Source organism: Panthera uncia, chromosome D2 (assembly GCF_023721935.1).
Source record: "Panthera uncia isolate 11264 chromosome D2, Puncia_PCG_1.0, whole genome shotgun sequence".
Lineage (NCBI taxonomy): Eukaryota > Metazoa > Chordata > Mammalia > Carnivora > Felidae > Panthera > Panthera uncia.
Genome location: NC_064818.1, coordinates 70,143,942 through 70,170,305, shown reverse-complemented (window position 1 = coordinate 70,170,305; position 26,364 = coordinate 70,143,942). Strand labels below are relative to the sequence as shown.

Below are 26,364 nucleotides of genomic sequence, written 5' to 3'. Positions count from 1 at the left end.
AGTATTATCCCTCTTAAAATGATGTTTAAGACTGAGATTTTGAAAATGGTATTTCAGCTCTCATGCATTCCTTTTGGTGGAGAATAGCTTGTTCAGCTCATTATTAATCGGTTTTAGACCTTAGTAACATGTACATCTCTCAGATGAATGTTTTTTTTAGAATTGAAAGAGAAATAAAGAGGAATGAAATCAAGACCAATAGTGTAATCATTTTACCTCTAACACTAAGAACATTAAGTTTGAAGTCAGAAAACTTAATTTCAGTTTTAGTTCTACTTTTTACTTATGTGTACGTGACCTCCAGAAAGTAACTTAGACGTTTCTGAGCTTTAAGTTCCTCATTTATATAATACAGGTCAGAAATACCCTCTCTGCCCATCAGTCACAGTTTTTGTTGGGTCAGATAAGGTTTGCTGCATCTAGATGGCAAACTCAAACATGTTTGCTATCCAAACATACAGTATTCTAACAGACTTACTGTCCAAGATTTTCATTGATACATTTAAAGTAATGATTCATTGATTATCATCATGGTGCAAGAAACACTGACAGACACTAGGGAAATAAAAGTGAGTAATAATACTAATACTCTAATTTCAGTCATTGATTTTAATTGACTTGTTGTTGGTGGACTGTTTTCCAAGTACAAGTAATTATTATATTGGGAAGAGATATAATAGAAAGAAAGATAAAAAATAGAATTAAAAATATAGATATAGATCTATGGAAATTTAGCATATAGAAAGTGGCGCATATGAATCAGTGTGGAAAAATGGGCTTCTCAGTAAATGGCATATATTACTAGAAAAAAAACAAAGGTGAATTGCTCTATAGCCTCAGAGTGGCCAAAAATTTCCTATGACTCAAAATATAGAAGCAACAAAGGAAAAGATTAATAAAGTGACTTTATAAGAAATATTAAAAATTGTCCATGGCCCCCAATCTTAAAAGGTAAAATAAAATATGTGAAAATATTTGAAGTTTATATCATGGACAGAGGGTTGATATACCTAGAACATAAAGAACTTTTAAAATTAAAGGGAGGGGCTCCTGGTTGACTCAGTCAGTTAAGCATCCAACTCTTGATTTTGGCTCAGGTCATGATCTTACAGCTCATGAGTCTGAACCCCACGTCAAGCTCTGGAGCTTGCATGAGAGTCTGGAGCCTGCATGAGATTCTCTCTCTCCTTCTCTCTCTGCCCCTTCCCTGCTCATGTGTACATGTTCCCTCTCCCTCTCTCTCAGAATACAGAAATAAAAATAAAAAAATGAAAGGGAAATAAAAATCCAACAACTCTACAAAAAACGGGCAAAAGATATAAACAGCTCACAGGGGAAAAAAATTCAAAAGGCACAGAACGTGGGAAGATATGTTCAAATTTACTCATAATAAAAAATGTTATTAAAATGAACTGAGATCATCATTGATTGTCAGTAAGATTGTAAAAAATCTGAAAGATTGACAACATACTTGTGGTAGGTAGAATATTGACTCCGAAGGTGTCTACATCATAATTCCCAGCGTCACATGGCAAAAGGGACTTTGTAGATATGATCAAATTGAGGATTAGGAGATTCGAAGATGACTCTGGATTATCCAAACAGACTTAATGTAATTACAAAGATCTTTACCTTATTAGTGAAAGAAGAGGCAACAGAGTCAGTCAGAGGAATGGGATGAGGGAAAGAAAGGTCAGAGAGGTGATTTCTGGCTTTCAAAGCAGAAAGAGACCACAAAGCAAGGAATGTGGAGAGTTCTTGAAATGGAAAAGACAAGGAAACAAATTCTCTGGAGCCTCTGGAAGGGATACAGTCCTGTTGACATCTTGATTTTAGCCCAGTGAGACTTATTTTTTGACTTCTGATTTCCAGAACCATAAGGTAATAAATTTATATTATTTTAATCTACTACATTTGTAGTAACTTGTTACTGTATCAATAGCCAACAAATACAGTTCTCTAAGAGGAAGGTTGTGAGCAAACAGGCACTTTCATATCTTTTGGGGTATGGAAATTGTATAGTGGCTTTGGAGGATAATTTTGCTATATTTATATGTATATACTTACCCTTCGATCTTGCAAACCCTTCTCTGCCACTGTCAAAAACATGAAAAAATATGCAGGAAGCTATTGCAGCACTATTTGTAATAGCAAAAATGACTGGTAACAGTCCATATATCCATCAATAGTGGAGTGGTTGAATTAAGTGTGATACAACATTGTACTATTCAGTCATTAAAAATAGTGTTCCCATATTTTCCTATGAAATGATCTCAGGCAATATTGTTAAGTGCAAGTAGCAAGGTAGAATAGATGTATATTTAGTACCTTACTATTTAGCTAATAAGGAGGAGAATATAAGTATATATAAATGCACACATGTTTTCTTTTAAAAATTAAAGGGCATGTATGTATGTTTGCTGGTTATTGATAGGGAGGAAAAGGGAATAGCGTGAAGGGAACAAGGATGGATAGTATACTGAAGTGTACTTTGTTTTGTAGATCTGACCCTGGAACCATAAAAATGTCTTAAAATTACAAAGCATAATTAAATAAAAATGAGAAAGAGCCCACCCCACCCCCATTGACTTAAATAGAGATTCAGTCAGTGGCAAAATCACACAGACAGAACTATTTCAAGTGATTTTTTTAATGTACAGCCTTATTATATATCCTTAGTGGGGATATACTCTTTTGACAAAAAAAAAAAAAAACAAAGAAATAAATTTTTATTAATTGTATTTTCAGATAGAATGTATAATTTATATTTAAATTATACTGTAGCATAAAAGTAATTATCAATGTCATTAGGTATCAAGATTTTTAATGTAAGAGAAAAAGATTTTAAAAAACTCAAAGAAGTTAAGTAAAAAAACTTAATTTCAGTTGGTAATATCACCATGAATTCATGGTATATTTTTTATCTTTAAAAAATTCTCTGTAGGGAGGGCGCATTGATATTTTACACAGATCCCCCTTTATTGAAGATGCGTTGCCCTGCTTCTTGGAATGCTGTTGACTACCCTCAGATATCAGCTTTTTCAGGGATTACCATAAAAACAGAGCTGCCTTGCCCAAGGTCCTGATGCTTCCCAGGGCAACAAGTATAAAGGAACTGATCCTTGAAGAGGTATAAAAACCTGACCCTTTGGTCCAACTTGATTATTGAAAAACTATTCTTGCTGCAGATCTCCACATGGGTCTGCATCACAGTTTATCCCTTTCCCTCTATCCAATTCCTTACTTTCCCTTTCTTTTTTTTTTTGTTTTTTTTGTTTTTTTAAGTTCATAAGAACTCCATCTTCCAGAGAGTCTGCCTCTCTGGGAATAAATATATGACACTGAGCTGTGTTACCTAAAATTTCCTAGGACAGTGACCAACCCAGTAGCAATATATACCTCTTATATCCAGAATGAGATCTCTAAATACCATTCCCCATCAGGCATCCTTAGATAAATGTCTGATTACAGGTCTGGGACAAGCAAAACACAAAGAAGCCATCAAAGGCTTTTTTGTCATTGGAAGAACTGAGGAGCCAATCTGAAGACATTCTCATAGTTCAAAGAGAGTAAAATTTGAAAAATTAACTAATATTAACAAAAATTATTACTATGACTAATTGAAACACATCAGAAATGTTAAAAGTTATGCATTTATAAGGATAATAAAAATCATCATGTTTGGAGAATGCTAGCAAGTAATTTTTTGAAATTGGGAAGTAAAGGGAAATAAGTGTTAGACTATTTTACCTGTACAACTTACATAAAAACTCTCAGTAAATTAAGAACAACTTCGTCAACTTGATGAAGAATACTGCAAAAAACCTACAGCTAACATAATGCTTAATGGTGAGAAACTTGAAGCATTCCCACTAAGAATAAGTACAAGGTAGGGAGGTCCCCTTATCACTACCCATTTTCAACATTGTACTGGAAGTTGTAGCAATGCAATATGACAAGAAAAGGAAATAAAGGTATACAGATTGGGAAGAAAGAAATGAAACTATATTCACACATGACATGATTGTCTGTGCGGAATATTCAAAAGAATCAACAAAAATATTCCTAGAATGATAAACAATTATAGCCAGATTTAAAGATGCAAGGTTAATGTACAAAAGTCAGGTGCTTTCCTATATACCAGCAATGAATAAGTGGAATTTGAAATAAAAGATACAATACTATTTACACTACTGCTGCTCAAAATGAAATACTTAGGTATAAATCTAACAAAATATGTACAAGATCTGCATGAGGGATACTATAAAACTCTGAGGAACAAAATTTAAAAAAAAAGAAGTAAATGGAAAGATATTCTGTGTCCATGGATAGGAAGAATCAATATGTTAAGATGTCAGTTCTTCCCGACTTGATCTATAGGTTAAAAGCAATCCCAATCAAAATTCCAGGAGGTTATTTTATAGATATTGACAGACTGATTATTCTGATTCTTTGTGTGGAGAGGCAAAAGACCCAGAATAACCAACAGAATATTGAAGAACAAAGTTGGAGGCCTGAAACTACCCAACTCCAAGACTTACTACAAAGCTACAGTAATGAAGACATTGTATAATTGGCAAAAGAATACACAATTGTATCTGTGGAATGTAATAGAGAGTCCAGAAATAGACCCACATAAATATAGTCAATTGATCTTAACGAAGGAGCAAAGGCAATGCAATGCAGCAAAGATAGTCTTTTCAAAAAAATTTTTTTTAATCTTTAGTTTTGAGAGAGTGAGAGAGATACAGAGCGAGAGCAGGGGAGGAACAGAGAGAGAGGAAGACACAGAATCCGAAGCAGGCTCCAGGCTCTGAGCTGTCAGTACAGAGCCCAAGGTGGGGCTCGAACCCACGAACCATGAAATCATGACCTGAGCCAAAGTCGGACACTCAACCAACTGAGCCACCCAGGCGCCCCAAAGATAGTCTTTTCAATAAATGGTGCTGGAACAACTGGACATCCACATGCAGAAAATGTGAATCAGGGCACAGAGGACATTTGTAAGAATGAATGAGTGAGAGCAAGTGAAAACCAGTGAGAACCATTGCCCTAAATGTTAGCCTAGCAAAGTTCTAATTAGGTATGTTCTGATTAGTATGTTATGTTTTATATACAAAAAGTAAAGAGAGTGATTTCTAAGGCATTTTATGATATAGTCAGTAACTTTAAGTAAATAGGATTTTCTAATTGTGAACATATGAAATTGTTCTGATAAAACTTTAAAGAAATAAAAATGTGAATTTTAGTCATAATAAATGTGAATATATATGAGATGTTTTCCATTACCTATCACATATGATTTATTCAGTTAATGCTTTCCACAAACATTGCTCATCACCCTATTCTTTTTATCAAAAAAAGGCCAAATTTGTACTAAATATGTTTGTGTTTTGGTTTTCTTTTTTTTTTTATTTTACAAATATTAAGTAAATTTTTGGAGGAAAACATTTACTTTTATTTTAGCTCTAGTACATTTAATATCATCTCATAGATTTTTGAAAATAATTACATGACATTTTCTTCCTAAAAAGCAGTATATGAATGAAAAATATTTTTTTATATTTTTCCACTGAATTTTATTTTTTAATGTTTATTTATTTTGAAAGAGAGAGAGTGCATATGTGCAAGTGGGGGAGGGGCAGAGAGGGAGAGAGAGAACCTCAGGCAGGCTCCACGCTGTCAGCACAGAGCCAGATGGAGGTCTCAACCCAGAACCGTGAGATCATGACCTGAGCCGAAATCAAGACTTCTGAGGCTTAACCAACCGAGGCACCCTTGATGTTGAATTTTAAATTAAAATAATTCCAAACTAATTTCCAACATACCTAAATAATATGTCTAGAAGCTTTTCAAGTACTGAATAAATTAGGAGGCTGGGTGGCTTACTTGGTTAAGAATCTGACTCTTGATTTTGGCCCAGGTCATGATCTCACGGTCATGAGATCAAGCACTGCATTGGGCCCCACAATGGGTGTGGAGCCTGCTTAAAATTCTCTCTCTCTCCCTCTGTCCCTCCCCTGTTTGCCCATACTTTCTCTCTCTCTCTCTCTCTCTCTCTCTCTCTCTCTCTCTCTCTCTCCTCATAAAATAAAATAAAATGATTTGTAATTTATGTTTATTACTTTTTAGTGCATATCATTTTCTGTTATCCTATTACGCTTGATTAAAAAAGATAAATATAAATGTTGTGTCATCATTAGTATAATGAAACTATTCAATTTTAAACACCTTTCTTTCATAACAAAACATGTATCTATTATACATAACATTACAGTTTCTTGCTATCTATGCATAAAGGAAATGCATGTCTTATGTATTGGATGCAAGATAACAAAAACAGAAGATAGTAGCTGGAATTTTTTGTTCCACTTGTCTGAAAGGTTATCAAGTAGTAAGTAATGCCAGCAGAGCATGAAAATGACCAGTAATTCAAGAATAAATTGGACAAGGTATAGTTTGTTGTATTTTTAACTACAGACGGCTGGTCAATAGCTGTACTCAATTTGCTGTTGTTTCCCCCTGGAAAGCTCAGTTTGTTAGCTTTAGGATAGGCTCAGTCAATGGATTCTTTTTTTACTAAGAGAAATGATCCATGGGCGGTCCCCCAAGGAGTAAAATCATGAGAAAACACAGGCAGCCTTTCATGCCGTACAGCACAACTAGGGAAGTAAGACTCTGACCTATTTGAGATAGAGTTTCAAAGACCGTGCGTTTGGAGCTCTTTTAAAAAAATCAATTCACATTATCAAAAGAAAGCTGAAAATGATAGCAAAAGGCTGTATTTATTAGAAAAACCTTTGTTATAATAATAGATTATTTGAAGTGCTTGAAATTGGCCTCAAGTAATATTAAAATATATATTAAAGAAGACCATAATTATACTTTGTTAGTTTGCCTGTTTTGTGGGTACCTTTTGCCGTGTCCTAACAGAACAATTTGAAGGGTGGTGAAGACACACAGACTTGGGTGAGATAAGCAGAAACATGCATTCATTGGTAGTATGTGACTTGACTTAGGAAAAAGGATGTAGTACCTGGTGATCTCTACCTCTATGTATGTATGTATATAGATGTGTGTGTTGATAAAACACAAAAACCATAAATAATTTTTCCCTGTTAAATACTGCTGACAATTCTTCATTTGGGCTAATGAGAATGAAGAGCAATGTCCTTTTTGACAAAATTGTTGTTGTTGTTGTTGTTGTTGTTGTTGTTTTGTGTCCGATTTTCAAAAAAGAATTGAAGTGACTTAGAAAGAGATAGACAAAATAAAAGCACAGTTTTTGTTGTTGTTGTTGCTGCTGCTTGCTGCTTGTTGTGTTTTTGTTTTAAGAAAAGAGTGGCGTATTAGAATAAGCTTTGGAGTCAGACAGGCTTTGCTATAAATCCCACCTCTTTTCTCTTATGTTTGTGTTGGTAGGTTAATTCAGTTCTTTGTGCTTTGCTTCCTTAAACTAAAACAGACACAGGAATGGCTACCTCAGTATTGTCATGATAATTAAATGAGCCAAAATTGGGAAAATACCTAGCACAATACCTAGAAAAAAGAATGAGCTCAATAGTGAACATTTCTTTCCCTCTTGTTTTCCCTTTCCTAAGGGGATGGAGATTTCAAGGAAGCTTGCCCAGAAGGCTGTTTTCTCTCTCTTCCATCAAAGCATTATCTTTTAAGTATGTAAGATCACAGTAATGAAAGAGTATCCAAGTTTTGTATGAAGAAATCAGCAACATTCATTTATTCGCTGAAATTTTTTTTGAGCACCTACTTTGTGTAAGACACCTGGCAGTTGAAATGCCCCAACCTCTCAGCAAGAAGGACCCTTGCGTTTCGGAAAAAGGAATTTAAAAAACAAAACAAACAAAACAAAAAACCCTCAATTTTCTTCTTCCCTCCTATTTTTAAAACTCTCAGTAGATATATCATTAGGTCTGAGAGTTGTACTCAACCTGACTGAGACCACACTGCTGACTTCTTCACAAAGTCTGCTTGGTCTTTTGGCAGATTTGCTAAGATTTGTGTGACCTCATCCATGATGTCGTTGAAAATATATAGATGAGACATATTAATTGCAGAAAATCTAGTACTTTGTAAGTAATAATGAAAGTTCAAGGTTAAGGATTCATTGATAGGATAGTCACTTAATGTGAAAACAAATGACACAGTGGTATAGAACTCAGTATCTGAGAAAACAAGTCAGGATTTATAAATTCTTTATTTAGGATCAGCTTGGGGGACTGAAATTTACTATTTACTCAATTTCTCTTGATTAAAACATGAGTTGGGGGAAAAGGGTGCTTTTACATTCCATCTAAAGACAAGCATCTCAAAAATACTATATAAAAGTATAATTAAAAAATTACTCCATACTGTAGAAAGTAACTATCAATAATTTATATTGACAGGTTCTAACAACAGGAAAACATTTAAATTTAAGCAATCATTCAAATCATTCTGTAACCACTTTATTTTCTAATTTCTTTACTGACTTAGAAAATGACAGCTTATAATTTTTATTTTTATTCATTTATTTTTAAAACAGCGTTATTGAGATATAATTCACATACCATGCATTTCACTAACTTAAACTGTGCAGTTCAATGGTTTTTAGATATTCACAGATATGTGTGGTCATTACCACAGCCAGTTTTAGACCGTTTAGTCCACTTAAAAAGAAACTTTGTACCCTTTAGCTATCATCTTTGTGGTCCCTCCTTAACTCCCCTGGCCCTAAATAATCACTAATCTACCCTATCCTATAGATTTGCTCTCTCTCCATAGGGCTTTCTGTTGTTGATTGCTAAGGGCTGCTATTGTCCATATGTTTAGTGGCTTCTCCAAACTAATTTTACAAAGTTTTTATTCCTTGTCATGTATGCTCACTGAAGTCTCTGTACTGTTATCTCAGTAGTCACCACTCAGTTGGTGGGAATGTAAACTGGTGCAGCCGCTCTGGAAAACAGTGTGGAGGTTCCTCAAAAAATTAAAGATAGGTCTACCCTATGACCAAGCAATAGCACTGCTAGGAATTTACCCAAGGAGTGCTGATGCACAGGGGCACTTGTACCCCAATGTTTATAGCAGCACTTTCAACAATAACCAAATTATGGAAAGAGCCTAAGTGTCCCATCAACAGATAAATGGATAAAGAAATTGTGGTTTATATACACAATGGAATACGACTTGGCAACGAGAAAGAATAAAATATGGCCTTTTGTAGCAACGTGGATGGAAGTGGAGAGTGTTATGCTAAATGAAATAAGTCATATAGAGAAAGACAGATACCATGTTTTCACTCTTAGGTGGATCCTGAGAAACTTAACAGAAGACCATGGGGGAGGGGAAGAAAAAAAAAAGAGAGGAAGGGAGGCAAACCATAAGAGACTCTTAAAAACTGAGAATATACTGAGGGTTGACGGGGGATAGGAGGGAGGGGAAAGTGGGTGATGGGCATTGAGGAGGGCACCTGTTGGGATGAGCACTGGGCATTGTATGGAAACCAATTTGACAATAAATTACATATTAAATAAATAAATAAATAAATAAATAAAAGAGAAAAAACAAAAAACCAACCCCCTTGGTCTTTGCATATTGGCTCTGAGCTAGGATACTTTTTCAGTGCTTAAGCCAAGCTACCTACAACTCTGCCTTAGCCTTCACCTCCTGCCTTTTTAATTTTGTCTCAAAAGACAAAAGTCTTTTCTGAGCATGGGTCCAAACCTAGTCATGCACGTTGCACTCCAGCTTCTCCTGCATACTTCAGAGCTCTTCACAGTTCTCCCAAGAATCTTCCTTCCTCAGCCTCCTCATACTTAGGCTTTTTGGGTCTGTCTGCTGTTTGCCTCATCCTTTATTCCATGCCCCAGGCAACAATGGGTAGCATATATCTTTAAATGTTTCCATCAGATGTCACCCAGAAACCATTCCACATAGAGGGGCAAAATGAAGGTCAGTCTCTGTGTTGACAGTCTCTGTGTGACTCCTTAGGGAGTCAACTGATCAGTTTTTGAGAACAAGGTCTATATTGCTTTTCCTAGCACCAGGAACACGGGCCATTGTCCACAGGAGTAGAGAATGCTAGTCAGGTAACCAAAAACCATACAATGCTTCTTACCAAAATTCAATGGCTTCTTTCTTCATTAAGCACTCCTTGATAGACACAGTTTTCGATTAGATTCCAGAGTTTCAAAAAAGTTGACTCTGTCCATTTTTATCAGCTTAATTCTTGCTAGAGAGACCATGTCTTACAAGGGACCAATACTTGGAACTCCTTATCATGCTAAATCCTTGATGTTACTTCTGCTGCAAGTACTTTGGAGAACAGTTTGGCCCTATGTAGCAAATCTAAAAATACACAAACCAGCAATTCTGCTCCTCATTATTTACCTTGGAATGGTGATTCTTAACTGGGACAATTTTGCCTCTTAAGTAACATTTGGGAACATCTGGAGACATTCTCGGCTTTCACAATGGTGAGCATGCCACTGGCGTCTAGTGAGTGAAAGCCATGGATGCTGTTAAACATCCTGCAACACATAAGACAGTCCCCTCCTCACCTACATCAAAGAATGATCTGGAAAAATTTAACAAACTTTAGGAAACTTTCATTTAGGGAAATGAGTGCTCATATGCACAGGGAGATGTTCATAACTGCCTTGTTTATAATAGTCCTAAACAGGAAGTGATTCAAACAACCCAAATACCTATCAACAGTGGAATGGGTATATTCCTGTGTAAACATTTGGTAGAATACTTTATAATAATGAAAATGAATGAACTATAAAAATTATATGAAGAAAAGCAAGAAACTGTTTCCCTAAGTAGATAGTGTTCTTATCAAAAAGGGGAAGAGGGGGGCGCCTGGGTGGCTCAGTCAGTTAAGCGTGCGACTTCAGCTCAGGTCACGATCTCGCGGTCCGTGAGTTCGAGCCCCCCATCGGGCTCTGGGCTGATGGCTCAGAGCCTGGAGCCTGCTTCCGATTCTGTGTCTCCCTCTCTCTCTGCCCCTCCCCCGTTCATGCTCTGTCTCTCTCTGTCTCAAAAATAAACAAACGTTAAAAAAAATTAAAAAAACAAAAAGGGGAAGAGGTTAAGATGGGAAAGGACACATGAGATCTTCTGGGATCCTGGCAATGTTCTATTTCTTGAATTGGGTGGTATTTACATCAATGTTCAATTTTTTAAAACTGTACACTAATATTTTACTACTTCCATTTTACTGCTTTGAGATATAATTTATATACAATATTATTACAGGTGTACAGCATAGTGATTTGACATTTGTATACATTGTGAAATGATCACCACAATAAGTCTACTTATCATCTGTCACTACACAAAACTGTTATAATACTATAGACTATATTCCCCATGTTGTATATCTCCGTGACCTATATATTTTATAACTGGAAGTTTGTACTTCTTGATTACTTTCACTCATTTCATCCCCACAAACCCACTCCATCTCGCAACCACCAATCTGTTCTCATTCTTTATGAGTCTGGGTCTTATTTTGTTTTGTTTATTTATTTCTTTAGTTTTTCAGATTCCACGTATAAGTGAAATGAAATCATGCAGAATTAGCCTTTATCTGACTTATTTAATAGCATAAAACCCTCTAGGTTTATATTAGTTAAGTGTTCAGTTATATATGAATACATACATATATATGTTTGTATATATATGAAATCAGGGAGTGGGATACTTCCAAGTTTGTTCTTCTTTCTTGAGAATGTTTTGGCCATTTGGGGTCTTTCATGGTTTTATATAAATTTTAGAATTATTTGTTCTAGTTCTTTGAGAAATTCCATTGGACTTTGGATAAGAATTGCATATATGTGTGTGTGTGTGTGTGTGTGTGTGTATGAATTATATCTGTATCTATACATGTGTATCTATCTATATCTATATATCTATATTATATCTATCTACCTCTCTATCTATCTAGATAGATAGATAAACTATAGCAGTTTCTTTATCCATTTATCCATTGATGGACACTTGGGCTGTTTCCATATCTTGGCTATTGTAACTAATGATGCAGTGAACATTAAGGTACATACATCTTTTTGATTTAGTGGTTTTGTTTTATTCAGACAGACACCCATTAGTAGAATTGCTGGATCATATACTAGTTCTATTTTTAATTTTTTTTTGAGAAACTGTTTTCCATACTGGCTGCTCAAATTTACATTCTCACCACAGTGTACAAGGATTTCCTTTTCTCTGTATTATCGCCAACACTTTTTTTTTTTTTAACTATAGCCATTCTGACAGGCATAAAATGATACCTCATTGTGGTTTTGATTTTCATTTCCCTGGTGATTAGTATTGTTGAACATCTTTTCATGTGCCTGTTGGCTATCTGTATGTCTTTGGAAAATATGTCTTTTTCAGTCCTCTGTCCATTTTTAAGTTGGATTGTTTGTTTTTTTTTTTTTGTTATTGAACTGTAGGAGTTCCTTATACATTTTGGATATATTAACTCCTTGCTGGATACATGCTTTCCAAAAATCCTCTCTCATCAGTAACTTGCCTTTTCATTTTGTTGATGGTTTCTTTCATTCCACAGAAGCTTTTTAGTTTGATGTACTCTCATTTGTTTATTTTTGCTTTTGTTTCCCTTGCCTTTGAAGTCATATCTAAAAAAACACTGCTAACACCATTGTCAAGGAACTTACCTCCTATGTTTTTTTTCTAAGAGTTTTATGGTTTTAGGCCTTACATTCAAGGATTTAACCCATTTTGAGTTAATTTTTATATATGGTGTAAGACGGTGTCCAGTTTCATTCATTTGTATGTACCTCTCCAGTTTTCCAAGTACTATTTATTGAAAATAGTACCCTTTCCTCATTATATATTCTTGGCTCTTTTGACATATATTGATGATATATGTGTGGGTTTATTTCTGGATTCTTTATTCTGTCCCATTAATCTATATGTCTGTTTTTATGATAATACCATACTGTTTTGATTACTATAACCTTGTAATACAGTTTCAAATCAGGAATTGTGATACGTACAGCTTTGTTCTTCTTTCTCAAGATTTTTTTGGCCATTCAGGGTCTTTGGTGGTTTTATATAAATTTTAGAATTATTTTTTCTAGTTCTGTGAGAAATGCCATTGGAGTTTTGACAGGAATTGCATTGAATCTGTAGATTGCTTTGGGTGGTTTGGATATTTTAGCAATATTGATTCTTGTAATCAATTAGCTTACAATATCTTTCCACTTATTTGTGTCATCTTCAATTTCTTTCATTAATGTCATAGTTTTAAGTGTCCAGATCTTTTATCTCTTTGGCCTTTTATTACTAGGTATTTTTCTCTTTCATGTGATTATTTACCAGATTGTTTTCTTGATTTCTCTTTCTGATAGTTCATATTAGTGTATAGAAACACCACAGACTTTTGCATAACAATTTTGTATCCTGGAGCTTTACTGAATTTATTTATTAATTCTAATAATTTTTGATGGAATCTTTATGATTATGTATTTATAGAATCATGTCATTTGCAAAAAAAAAAAGGGACATTTTTCTTCTTCCTTTAAATTTGGATGCCTTTTTTTTTTTTTAACTGATTGCTCTGGTTGGGACTTAAGATACTATGTTGAATAAAAGTGGTGAAAGTGTGCACCCTAGTCTTGTTCCTGATTTTAGAGGAAAAGCTTACAGCTTTTCACTGTTGAGTATAATATCAGCTGTGAGTTTGTCATAGATGGTTTTGTTATGTTGAGGTACATTACCTCTGTACCCACTTCGTTATTGTTTTAAATCATAAATGTATGTTGAATTTTGTCAAATGCTTTCTTTTCAAATGTCTATTGAGATGATCACATAATTTTTATTTTTCATTTTGTTAATGTGGTATATCAGGTTGATAGATTTGAAGATGTTGAATTATCCTTACATCCCTGGAATAAATCTCACTTGATTATGGTGTATATCCTTTTAATGTGTTGATGATTTCAGTTTGCTAATATTTTGTTGAGGAATTTTACATGTATGTTCATCAAGGATATGAGCCTATAGGGTTTTTTTGTTTGTTTTGTTTTGTTTGTTTATTTGTCTGTTGGTGTCCCTGTCTGTATTTGACATCAAGGAATTGCTGGCCTTGTAAAATGAGTTGGGAAGCATTCCCTTCTCTTCAATTATTAGGAAGGGTTTGAAAAGGATAGGTATTAAATCTTTTTGAATGTCTGGTAAGGTTCACCAGTGAAGCCATCTGGTCCTGGACTTCCATTTGTTGGGAGGTTTTTGATTAGTGATTCAATTTTTTTTATTAGTAATCAACCTATTCAGATCTTTTCCTTCTTCATGATTTAGTATTGGAAGATCATGTTTCTAGAAATTTATCCATTTCTTCTAGGTTGTCCAAATTGTTACTGTATAAAATTGTTCATAGTATTCTCTTATAATCTTTTGTATTTTTGTGGTATCAGTTGTATCTTCTACTCTTTAATTTCTGATTTTATTTATTTGAACCCTCTTTTTTTCGTGAGACTAGATAAAGGTTTGTCAATTTTGTTTATCTTTTAAAACAGCCAGCTCTTAGTTTTGTTGATCTTTTCTATCATCTTTTTAGTCTCTATTTCATTTGTTTGCTCTTGATCTTTATTATTTCCTTTCTTCTATTCACTTTGGACTTATTCTTCTTTTTCTAGTTCCTTTAGGCATAAAAGTTAAATTGTTTATTTGATATCTCTCTTGTTTCTTGAGGCAGACCTGTGTTGCTATCAACTTTCCTCTTAGAACCGTGTTTGGTGCATTCCATAGATTTTGGTATGTTGTGTTTGTGTTTTCTTTTGTCTCTAGATTATTTTAAATGTTTTCCTTTGATTTTTTTGACCCTAGAGTTGCACAGTAACATGTTATTTGATCTCCACATATTTGTCATTATTTCATGTGTTTTTTCTTGTAATTGCTTTCTAATTTTATACTGTTGTGGTTGGAAAAGATGTTTGATGTGATTTCGGTCTTCTTAAATTTATTGAGACTTACTTGTTTTGTTGCCTAAATGTGATCTACCCTGGAGAATGTTTCATGTGCACTTGAGAAGAATGTGTATTGTGCTGTTTTGGGGTGGAATGTTCTATATATATCTACTAACTTCATCTGGTCTAATGTATTGCTTAAGGCTGGTGTTTCCTTATTGATTTTCTGGATGAATGATTTATCCAGATGTAAGTGAGGTGCTAAAGTCCCCTAATATTATTATAGTGCTCTTAATTTCTCCCTTTACATCTATTAATATTTGCTTTGTGTAATTTGATATTCCTATATTGGGTGCATACCTACTTATAGATATTATGTCTTGCTGGATTGACCCCATCATTATTATATAGTGCCCCTCTTTGTCTTTTATTAAAGTGTTTATTTTAAGGTCTATTTTATTGATATGAATATAGCAACACCAGCTTTGTTTATGTTTCCATTTGCATGGAATAGCTTTTTTCATCCCTTCACTCTCAGTTTGTGTGTGTTCTTCTAAAGTGAGTCTCTTGTAAGTAGCATATGGATGTGTATTGTATTTTTTATCCATTTAGCCACTCTATACCTTTTGATTGGAGCATTAATACCCTATACATTTAAGGAGATTACTGATTGGAATATACTTACTGCCATTTTGTTGATTGTTTTCTGGGATTTTTTTTTAGTTCCTCTCTGTTTCTTTCTTCTTCTTTTTTTCTCTTCCCTGTAGTTTGATGACTCTCTTTATTGTTATGTTTAGATTCCTTTCTCATTTTCTTCTGTATTTACTATAAGTTTTTGCTTTCTGGTACTGTGATGTTTACATATATCATGCTATGTTTATAACAGTCTATTTTTAGTTAATAGCAACTTAAAGTCGAGCACATTCCAAATACCCCCTAACATTTTATGTTTTTGATCTCACAGTTTAGATATTTTTATTTTATGTATTCCTTAGCTAATCATTATGGTTTTATTTAATTTTACTACTTTTGTCTTTTAATCATTATAGTACATTTATAAATAATCTATCCACTACCTTTACTGTAAATTTACCTTTTTCAGTGAGATTATTTCTTTTCTATGTTTTCTTATTATTAAGAAGTGCCATTTCTTTACAGCTGAAAGATACATCTTTACTGTTCTTACAAGAAGTAAGAGGTTGGTTTACTAGTGATAAACTTTTGCTTGTTTAGAAAACTCTTTTTCTTCTTTTTAATTACACATGATAACCTTATGGATACCATAGTCTTGTTTCAAAGTTTTTTACTTTTCAGTACTTTTGCATTTGTCATGCCACTCTCTTCTGGACTGTAAAGTTTATTCTGAGAAATCTGCTGGTAGTCTTATGGGGTTTCCCTTGTATGTAACAATTTGTTTTCCTTTTGCTGCTTTTAAGATTCTCTTTTTAACTTTTACCATTTTAATTATAATGTGTCTTGGTGTGAATCTCTAGGTTTACCTTATTTTTAACTCTCTCAGCTTCCTGTACCCAGATATCTGTTTCCTTCTCTGGACTGGAGACATTTTCAGCCATTATTTCTTCAAATAAGTTGCCTGCCCCTTTTACTCTTTTTCCCCTTCTGGGACACCTATAACATGAACGTTATTCTACTTGTTGTTCCATAGGTGCCATAACTTATCTTCATTTTTAAAAATTATTTTTCTTTTTGCTGCTTTGTCTAAGTAGGTTCCATTGCTTTGTCTTCCAGCTTGCTGATCTGTTCTGCTTCATCCAGTCTACTGGATATATTTTTCAGTTCAGTTATTGTATTATTCAGCTTTGTGAGTTCTTTTTGGTACTTATATTTTCTGGCTCTTTGTTGAAGTTTTTACTATATTCACCCATTCTTCTCATGAGTTCAGTGAGCATCATTATGACCATTACTTTGAATTCTTTATCAGGTAGGTTATTTATCTCAATATGATTAAAGCCTTCTTCTGAGATTTTGTCTTATTATTTTGTTTGGAAAATACTCCTGTTTCCTCATTTTGCTGGACTCTGTATTTGTTTTTATGTATTAGTTGAAATAGCTACCTCTCAGTCTTCAAGGAGTAGCCTTGTGCAGGTGATAAACCTTGTAGTTCAACCTTGTTTTCGCTCGTGGTTGTCTCTTGAAACTTTGTGATTGTCTAAACTGCCTAATTTATTCTTGATATGTTCTTGTTGTCGAGGGTGTGCTAAGACCTGTCCGTCCTTCCATGGGGAGGAATCTCAATTAGCATCTAGTTTCAGGCTGATGGAAACCAGACACTCAGGCAGCAGCTTTTAAAGTATGCAAATATATATAGTCCTGTGGGCTGCAATTTTAATCCCTGCTGGTCTGCAGACAAGGAGATCTGGAAGTCTCTTCTGGGTGACCGTTGCAAGATTCTGGCCTCCAGAAGAATGTATCAGCTCCTTTTGGGGGAGGTTTTGTCAAGCTGTAATGAGGCCAGTGGGATGTTTAAGGATGGTGTCTCTCTGTTTATGTTCTCACTAAGCACCTCCCTTAGCCTCTAGATGGGTGGAAAACATGAAGCCTGTCCCTTAGGCTGAAGCTCCAGACTAAGTAAATAGGCCTTTTTTCACAAGAAGACTGTGGTTGTGTTTTAGCCTGTTAACCTGTGCAGTGCCGGGGAGGGGAGGGGGGGTGCATGCCAAGAACTCTCTTTCAACTGTTACATCCCTGTGGAGCTCAAGAACACCAGCACCTTAGCCACTAGGCCTAGATGATCAAGAGGCATCCCCTGTATGGATTGTGAGCACCCACTGGTTTTAGCGAGGCAGCTGAAATCTATAAGGGGTGGGGCCCACTCAGCAGCAATAGAAAGGCAGTGGGAAAACGTCTTGACTCCGGGCACACGGGGGCTTCCGTAGTGCAGTGGGAGAGTGTCTTGTCAGTGTGTGGTGCTGGCTTTAGGCTGGGAGTGGGAGAATGCCCTGACTGCTCTTGCTAGCAACCCCAGCCAGGGAGTGGAGAAGTGTCACAAGTGCCCACGGTCACCAGTTTCATCTCAGAAGCAGGAGAGTGCTGCGACCATTGGCACTTGCCAGCCCCAGCCAGGAGTAGGGGAGTGTTTCAGCAAGGCAGCAGAATAGTGCCATGACCTCTCACCCGCACTTGCCTTAGCAAGGTGGGTCAGGTCTGAGCTTGCCCACTCTGCTACCCCCCAGTAGGGTAGAAGAGTTAAAAAAATGTTGTCTCTCAGCCCTTCCAACTCCAGGGAGAGATTCAACTGTCCCCTGTCCTACCTGCATATTCTTTTAAATTGGCAGATGAATCTGCATATTTAGTGTAGGTGCTTTTGATTTTAATTGTTTTACTTTTTAAGTTTTCATTTATTTTGTTTGACAGAGAGCACAAGTGGGGTAAGGGGGGGGCGGAGAGAGAGAGAGAGAGAGAGAGAGAGAGAGAGAGAATCCCAAGCAGGTTCCATACTGTCAGTGCAGAGCCTGATGGCAGTGCTTCAACTCATGAACCATGATCATGACTTGAGCCCAGATCAACAGTCAGATACTTAACCGACTGAGCCACCCAGGCATCCCTAGTCTAGGTGCTTATTAAATCCCTGGGTCTTGGGAGATTTCAGTTTCCGATCATATTTTGGGTCCCTTGGACGTCAGCCCTGATGGTTTTCTAAGCCAGAAGTTTTGGGGGCTTGTCTCTCCAGTGCAGATCACAGCAGTTGGGGTTCCTGTTGTAGGGCAGCCACCCCTCACTCCTCTGGGAGAAGTGGGGGGGCTGGTGAGATGCAGGGGAGTAGAAAGAAGTGGTGAGATTGTGTCTCTGCGTCTCCTCCCTTGTTGGTATGGTCTTTTATCCTTTGTTGTTGAAGAAGCCATTCATCTAGTTTCAGATCTTTTTCAGAGGTAATTGATCTATTTGTAGCAGAGATTTGATGTGTCTGTGGGAGGAGGTGCGTTCAGGATTTTTCTATCTTGCCATCTTGTGGAAATATCCATAAGCTTATAATTTTCAAATTGTGTTTAAATACCTTTACCCACTTTTGGGGCACCTGGGTGGGTCAGTCGTTTAAGCATCCGACGTCAGCTCAGGTCATGATCTTGCAGTTTGTGAGTTTGAGCCCCACGTCAGGCTCTGTGCTGACACCTCAGAGCCTGGAGCCTGCTTCGGATTTTGTGTCTCCTTCTCTGTCTGCCCCTCCCATGCTCATGCTCTGTCTCTCTCTGTCTCTTAATAATAAATAAACATTTAAAAAAAATTTTAAGTATCTTTACCCGCTTTTGTTCAAATTCTCAAAATAGTCCTTCTGAACTTAAATAAAAATTAGGTCTATAGAAACACTAATGCTTAAATTATATAGGGATTATATTAAAATATTCTCTTTACTTTTTTTATGGCATTTGTGTAAAATTGGATAAAATTTCAGGTAGATTGTGAGAGTGTAAATAATTTGTACATGTTATCACAAAAATTATAATGTAATAAATACAATGTATTCTAATTCTTATTAAGGTTATTTTGTTTTGCTTTGTGGATATGTTTTAAACCTATTACTGTATGCAGTTTGCATCAAAGGTTAAGATTTATCCAATAATTAATGTGTTCATTAATTATTAAAGAATCCTTATTGAACAATTATCATAGGCCTGCCATTATGGTAAGGTTGCCTATGCAAGGATGGATAAAATTTAGGCCTCACCCCTTAGGCACTCATTGTCTGTTGAGGGAGAGATAGACACTTGACTGTGTGACTTAAAAATATAGGGATGTACATATTCTGTGGGAACAGAGAGAAAGGAGAAACTAATTATGATTATAGGAGAAGTGGAGTAATTGTCTCAATGAGAACTAATCTTGTTCTTGTTTCAAAATTGTCTCAATATTTGAGACAAGAGCTTGGGGGAAAGAAAAAAGTAAGAGTTCTCCTACAGGAGAGAGAACATTCCAGAAAGTAGTCAAGTGGGAGCAGGGAATAGTTAGCCTAGCTGCAAATGGACTTCAAGAAAGATGGTGAGAGGCAGGGAAGGGAGCAGTGGATGTTACAGAGAATCTTACTCCTGTGGCAGTGGGGAACTGGAGAAGATTTTAAAGCACAACAAATTTGTATTCTGGATAAATCCCTCTGGTGGCGTTATAGGGAATAAATTGAAAGAAAAAGACTGAAAGCAGAGAAAGGTATTAGGAGTCTATCAGTTGATGAAAAAAGAAGTAGGCGTAAAGTAAGGCTATGTATTCATTCATTTATTCATTATGTCAGCAAACATTTGATTTCCATCTATGCCAGGCATTGTTCTAGGCACTAGTTATTCAACACGGAAAAAAACAGACAAGATTCCCGTGCTTGTGAATTTTATATGCTAGGCAGGAAAGGATTCAGGGACTCTTTTCCCACCCTTATCCAGGACAAAGGTGATTTCTAAGTAAACCTTTGATTCATGTTGTATTTTTAATAAATTAAGAAAATGCACTCGTGTGTAGAGTGTGTGTGTGTGTGTGTGTGTGTGTGTGTGTGTATGGAAGGATAGATAATATATGCATGAATCTCTATCTCTCTCTCTATTTATATATACACATATACATAAGTTTGTATATTTTTTAAACCTTCTATAGCATAAAGATACTTTTAGAAAAAAATTTGAATTATTTTGCTAGGTATTAAATGCCTATTATATAGCATTCGTATTCAAAAATCAAAAGATACAGGTGGTTCCGGAAGATGGCGGCGTAGGAGGACGCGGGGCTCACAGCGTGTCCGGCCGATCACTTAGATTCCACCTACACCTGCCTAAAGAACCCAGAAAACCGCCAGAGGATTAGCAGAAGGGAGTCTCCGGAGTCAAGCGCAGACTAGAGGCCCACGGAAGAGGGTAGGAAGGGCGGCGAGGCGGTGCGCGCTCCACGGACTGGCGGGAGGGAGCCGGGGCGGAGGGGCGGCTCGCCGGCCAAGCAGAGCCCCCGAGTCTGGCTGGCGAAAGCGGAGGGGCCGGACGGACTGTGTTCCGACAGCAAGCGCGACTTAGCGTCTGGGAGGTCAGAAGTTAACAGCTCTGCTCGGAAAGCGGGAAGGCTGGAGGACAAAGGGAGGGAGAGCTGCCGAGCCCCCGGACGGCAGAGCTCAGCTTGGCGGGGAACAAAGGCGCCAGCGCCATCTCCCCTGCCCATCCCCCAGCCAAAATCCCAAAGGGAACCAGTTCCTGCCAGGGAACTTGCTCGCTCCGCGCAAACACCCAACTCTGTGCTTCTGCGGAGCCAAACCTCCGGCAGCGGATCTGACTCCCTCCCGCTGCCACAGGGCTCCTCCTGGAGTGGATCACCTAAGGAGAAGCGAGCTAAGCCTGCCCCTCCAGCCCCCGTGCACCTTGCCTACCCACCCCAGCTAATACGCCAGATCCCCAGCAACACAAGCCTTGGCAGTGTGCAAGTAGCCCAGACGGGACACGCCACCCCACAGTGAATCCCGCCCCTAGGAGAGGGGAAGAGAAGGCACACACCAGTCTGACTGTGGCCCCAGCAGTGGGCTGGGGGCAGACATCGGGTCGGACTGCGGCCCCGCCCACTAACTCCAGTTATACACCACAGCACAGGGGAAGTGCACTGCAGGTCCTCACCACGCCAGGGACTCTCCAAAATGACCAAACGGAAGAATTCCCCTCAGAAGAATCTCCAGGAAATAACAACAGCTAATGAACTGATCAAAAAGGATTTAAATAATATAACAGAAAGTGAATTTAGAATAATAGTCATAAAATTAATCGCTGGGCTTGAAAACAGTATACAGGACAGCAGAGAATCTCTTGCCACAAAGATCGAGGGACTAAGGAACAGTCACGAGGAGTTGAAAAACGCTTTAAACGAAATGCAAAACAAAATGGAATCCACGATGGCTCGGCTTGAAGAGGCAGAGGAGAGAATAGGTGAACTAGAAGATAAAGTTATGGAGAAAGAGGAAGCTGAAAGAAAGAGAGATAAAAAAATCCAGGAGTATGAGGGGAAAATTAGAGAACTAAGTGATACACTAAAAAAAAATAATATACGCATAATTGGTATCCCAGAGGAGGAAGAGAGAGGGAAAGGTGCTGAAGGGGTACTTGAACAAATTATAGCTGAGAACTTCCCTGAACTGGGGAAGGAAAAAGGCATTGAAATCCAAGAGGCACAGAGAACTCCCTTCAGACGTAACTTGAATCGATCTTCTGCACGACATATCATAGTGAAACTGGCAAAATACAAGGATAAAGAGAAAATTCTGAAAGCAGCAAGGGATAAACGTGCCCTCACTTATAAAGGGAGACCTATAAGACTCGTGACTGATCTCTCCTTTGAAACTTGGCAGGCCAGAAAGGCTTGGCACGATATCTACAGTGTGCTAAACAGAAAAAATATGCAGCCGAGAATCCTTTATCCAGCAAGTCTGTCATTTAGAATAGAAGGAGAGATAAAGGTCTTCCCAAACAAACAAAAACTGAAGGAATTTGTCACCACGAAACCAGCCCTACAAGAGATCCTAAGGGGGATCCTGTGAGACAAAGTACCAGAGACATCACTACAAGCATAAAACATACAGACATCACAATGACTCTAAACCCATATCTTTCTATAATAACACTGAATGTAAATGGATTAAATGCGCCAACTAAAAGACATAGGGTATCAGAATGGATAAAAAAACAAGACCCATCTATTTGCTGTCTACAAGAGACTCATTTTAGATCTGAGGACACCTTTAGATTGAGAGTGAGGGGATGGAGAACTATTTATCATGCTCCTGGAAGCCAAAAGAAAGCTGGAGTAGCCATACTTATATCAGACAAACTAGACTTTAAATTAAAGGCTGTAACAAGAGATGAAGAAGGGCATTATATAATAATCACAGGGTCTATCCACCAGGAAGAGCTAACTATTATAAATGTCTATGCGCCAAATACCCGAGCCCCCAGATATATAAAACAATTACTCATAAACATAAGCAACCTTATTGATAAGAATGTGGTCATTGCAGGGGACTTTAACACCCCACTTACAGAAATGGATAGATCATCTAGACACACAGTCAATAAAGAAACAAGGGCCCTGAATGATACATTGGATCAGATGGACTTGACAGATATATTTAGAACTCTGCATCCCAAAGCAACAGAATATACTTTCTTCTCGAGTGCACATGGAACATTCTCCAAGATAGATCATATACTGGGTCACAAAACAGCCCTTCATAAGTTTACAAGAATTGAAATTATACCATGCATACTTTCAGACCACAATGCTATGAAGCTTGAAATCAACCACAGGAAAAAGTCTGGAAAACCTCCAAAAGCATGGAGGTTAAAGAACACCCTACTAACGAATGAGTGGGTCAACCAGGCAATTAGAGAAGAAATTAAAATATACATGGAAACAAACAAAAATGAAAATACAACAATCCAAACGCTTTGGGATGCAGCGAAGGCAGTCCTGAGAGGAAAATACATTGCAATCCAGGCCTATCTCAAGAAACAAGAAAAATCCCAAATACAAAATCTAACAGCACACCTAAAGGAAATAGAAGCAGAACAGCAAAGGCAGCCTAAACCCAGCAGAAGAAGAGAAATCATAAAGATCAGAGCAGAACTAAACAATATAGAATCTAAAAAAACTGTAGAGCAGATCAACGAAACCAAGAGTTGGTTTTTTGAAAAAATAAACAAAATTGACAAACCTCTAGCCAGGCTTCTCAAAAAGAAAAGGGAGATGACCCAAATAGATAAAATCATGAATGAAAATGGAATGATTACAACCAATCCCTCAGAGATACAAACAATTATCAGGGAATACTATGAAAAATTATATGCCAGCAAATTGGACAACCTGGAAGAAATGGACAAATTTCTAAACACCCACACTCTTCCAAAACTCAATCAGGAGGAAATAGAAAGCTTGAACAGACCCATAACCAGCGAAGAAATTGAATCGGTTATCAAAAATCTCCCAACAAATAAGAGTCCAGGACCAGATGGCTTCCCAGGGGAGTTCTACCAGACATTTAAAGCAGAGATAATACCTATCCTTCTCAAGCTATTCCAAGAAATAGAAAGGGAAGGAAAACTTCCAGACTCATTCTATGAAGCCAGTATTACTTTGATTCCTAAACCAGACAGAGACCCAGTAAAAAAAGAGAACTACAGGCCAATATCCCTGATGAATATGGATGCAAAAATTCTTAATAAGATACTAGCAAATCGAATTCAACAGCATATAAAAAGAATTATTCACCATGATCAAGTGGGATTCATTCCTGGGATGCAGGGCTGGTTCAACATTCGCAAATCGATCAACGTGATACATCACATTAACAAAAAAAAAGAGAAGAACCATATGATCCTGTCAATCGATGCAGAAAAGGCCTTTGACAAAATCCAGCACCCTTTCTTAATAAAAACCCTTGAGAAAGTCGGGATAGAAGGAACATACTTAAAGATCATAAAGGCCATTTATGAAAAGCCCACAGCTAACATCATCCTCAACGGGGAAAAACTGAGAGCTTTTTCCCTGAGATCAGGAACACGACAGGGATGCCCACTGTCACCGCTGTTGTTTAATATAGTGCTGGAAGTTCTAGCATCAGCAATCAGACAACAAAAGGAAATCAAAGGCATCAAAATTGGCAAAGACGAAGTCAAGCTTTCGCTTTTTGCAGATGACATGATATTATACATGGAAAATCCGATAGACTCCACCAAAAGTCTGCTAGAACTGATACATGAATTCAGCAAAGTTGCAGGATACAAAATCAATGTGCAGAAATCAGTTGCATTCTTATACACTAACAATGAAGCAACAGAAAGACAAATGAAGAAACTGATCCCATTCACAATTGCACCAAGAAGCATAAAATACCTAGGAATAAATCTAACCAAAGATGTAAAAGATCTGTATGCTGAAAACTATAGAAAGCTTATGCAGGTAATTGAAGAAGATATAAAGAAATGGAAAGACATTCCCTGCTCATGGATTGGAAGAATAAATATTGTCAAAATGTCAATACTACCCAAAGCTATCTACACATTCAATGCAATCCCAATCAAAATTGCACCAGCATTCTTCTCGAAACTAGAACAAGCAATCCTAAAATTCATATGGAACCACAAAAGGCCCCGAATAGCCAAAGTAATTTTGAAGAAGAAGACCAAAGCAGGAGGCATCACAATCCCAGACTTTAGCCTCTACTACAAAGCTGTCATCATCAAGTCAGCATGGTATTGGCATAAAAACAGACACATAGACCAATGGAATAGAATAGAAACCCCAGAACTAGACCCACAAACGTATGGCCAACTCATCTTTGACAAAGCAGGAAAGAACATCCAATGGAAAAAAGACAGTCTCTTTAACAAATGGTGCTGGGAGAACTGGACAGCAACATGCAGAAGGTTGAAACTAGACCACTTTCTCACACCATTCACAAAAATAAACTCAAAATGGATAAAGGACCTGAATGTGAGACAGGAAACCATCAAAACCTTAGAGGAGAAAGCAGGAAAAGACCTCTCTGACCTCAGCCGTAGCAATCTCTTACTCGGCACATCCCCAAAGGCAAGGGAATTAAAAGCAAAAGTGAATTACTGGGACCTTATGAAGATAAAAAGCTTCTGCACAGCAAAGGAAACAACCAACAAAACTAAAAGGCAACCAACGGAATGGGAAAAGATATTTGCAAATGACACATCGGACAAAGGGCTAGTATCCAAAATCTATAAAGAGCTCATCAAACTCCACACCCGAAAAACAAATAACCCAGTGAAGAAATGGGCAGAAAACATGAATAGACACTTCTCTAAAGAAGACATCCGGATGGCCAACAGGTACATGAAAAGATGTTCAACGTCGCTCCTTATCAGGGAAATACAAATCAAAACCACACTCAGATATCACCTCACGCCAGTCAGAGTGGCCAAAATGAAGAAATCAGGAGACTATAGATGCTGGAGAGGATGTGGAGAAACAGGAACCCTCTTGCACTGTTGGTGGGAATGCAAATTGGTGCAGCCGCTCTGGAAAGCAGTGTGGAGGTTCCTCAGAAAATTAAAAATAGACCTACCCTATGACCCAGCAATAGCACTGCTAGGAATTTATCCAAGGGATACAGGAGTACTGATGCATAGGGGCACCTGTACCCCAATGTTTATAGCGGCACTCTCAACAATAGCCAAATTATGGAAAGAGCCTAAATGTCCATCAACTGATGAATGGATAAAGAAATTGTGGTTTATATACACAATGGAATACTACGTGGCAATGAGAAAAAATGAAATATGGCCTTTTGTAGCAACATGGATGGAACTGGAGAGTGTGATGCTAAGTGAAATAAGCCATACAGAGAAAGACAGATACCATATGGTTTCACTCTTATGTGGATCCTGAGAAACATAACAGAAACCCATGGGGGAGGGGAAGGAAAAAAAAAAAAAAA

The 26,364-nt window shown here is 37.1% G+C and overlaps 1 protein-coding gene and 1 non-coding gene across 8 annotated transcripts in view; both read right to left on the bottom strand.

Annotated features, from left to right (window-relative positions):
• ATRNL1 (attractin like 1) overlaps positions 1 to 26,364 on the bottom strand; it is a 765,177-nt gene that overhangs the window by 205,847 nt on the left and 532,966 nt on the right. The gene's annotated exons all lie outside the window — the stretch shown is intronic.
• On the bottom strand, positions 4,831 to 4,915 carry TRNAQ-UUG (transfer RNA glutamine (anticodon UUG)). The gene has a single exon. It is a non-coding gene; the product is annotated as a tRNA-Gln (tRNA).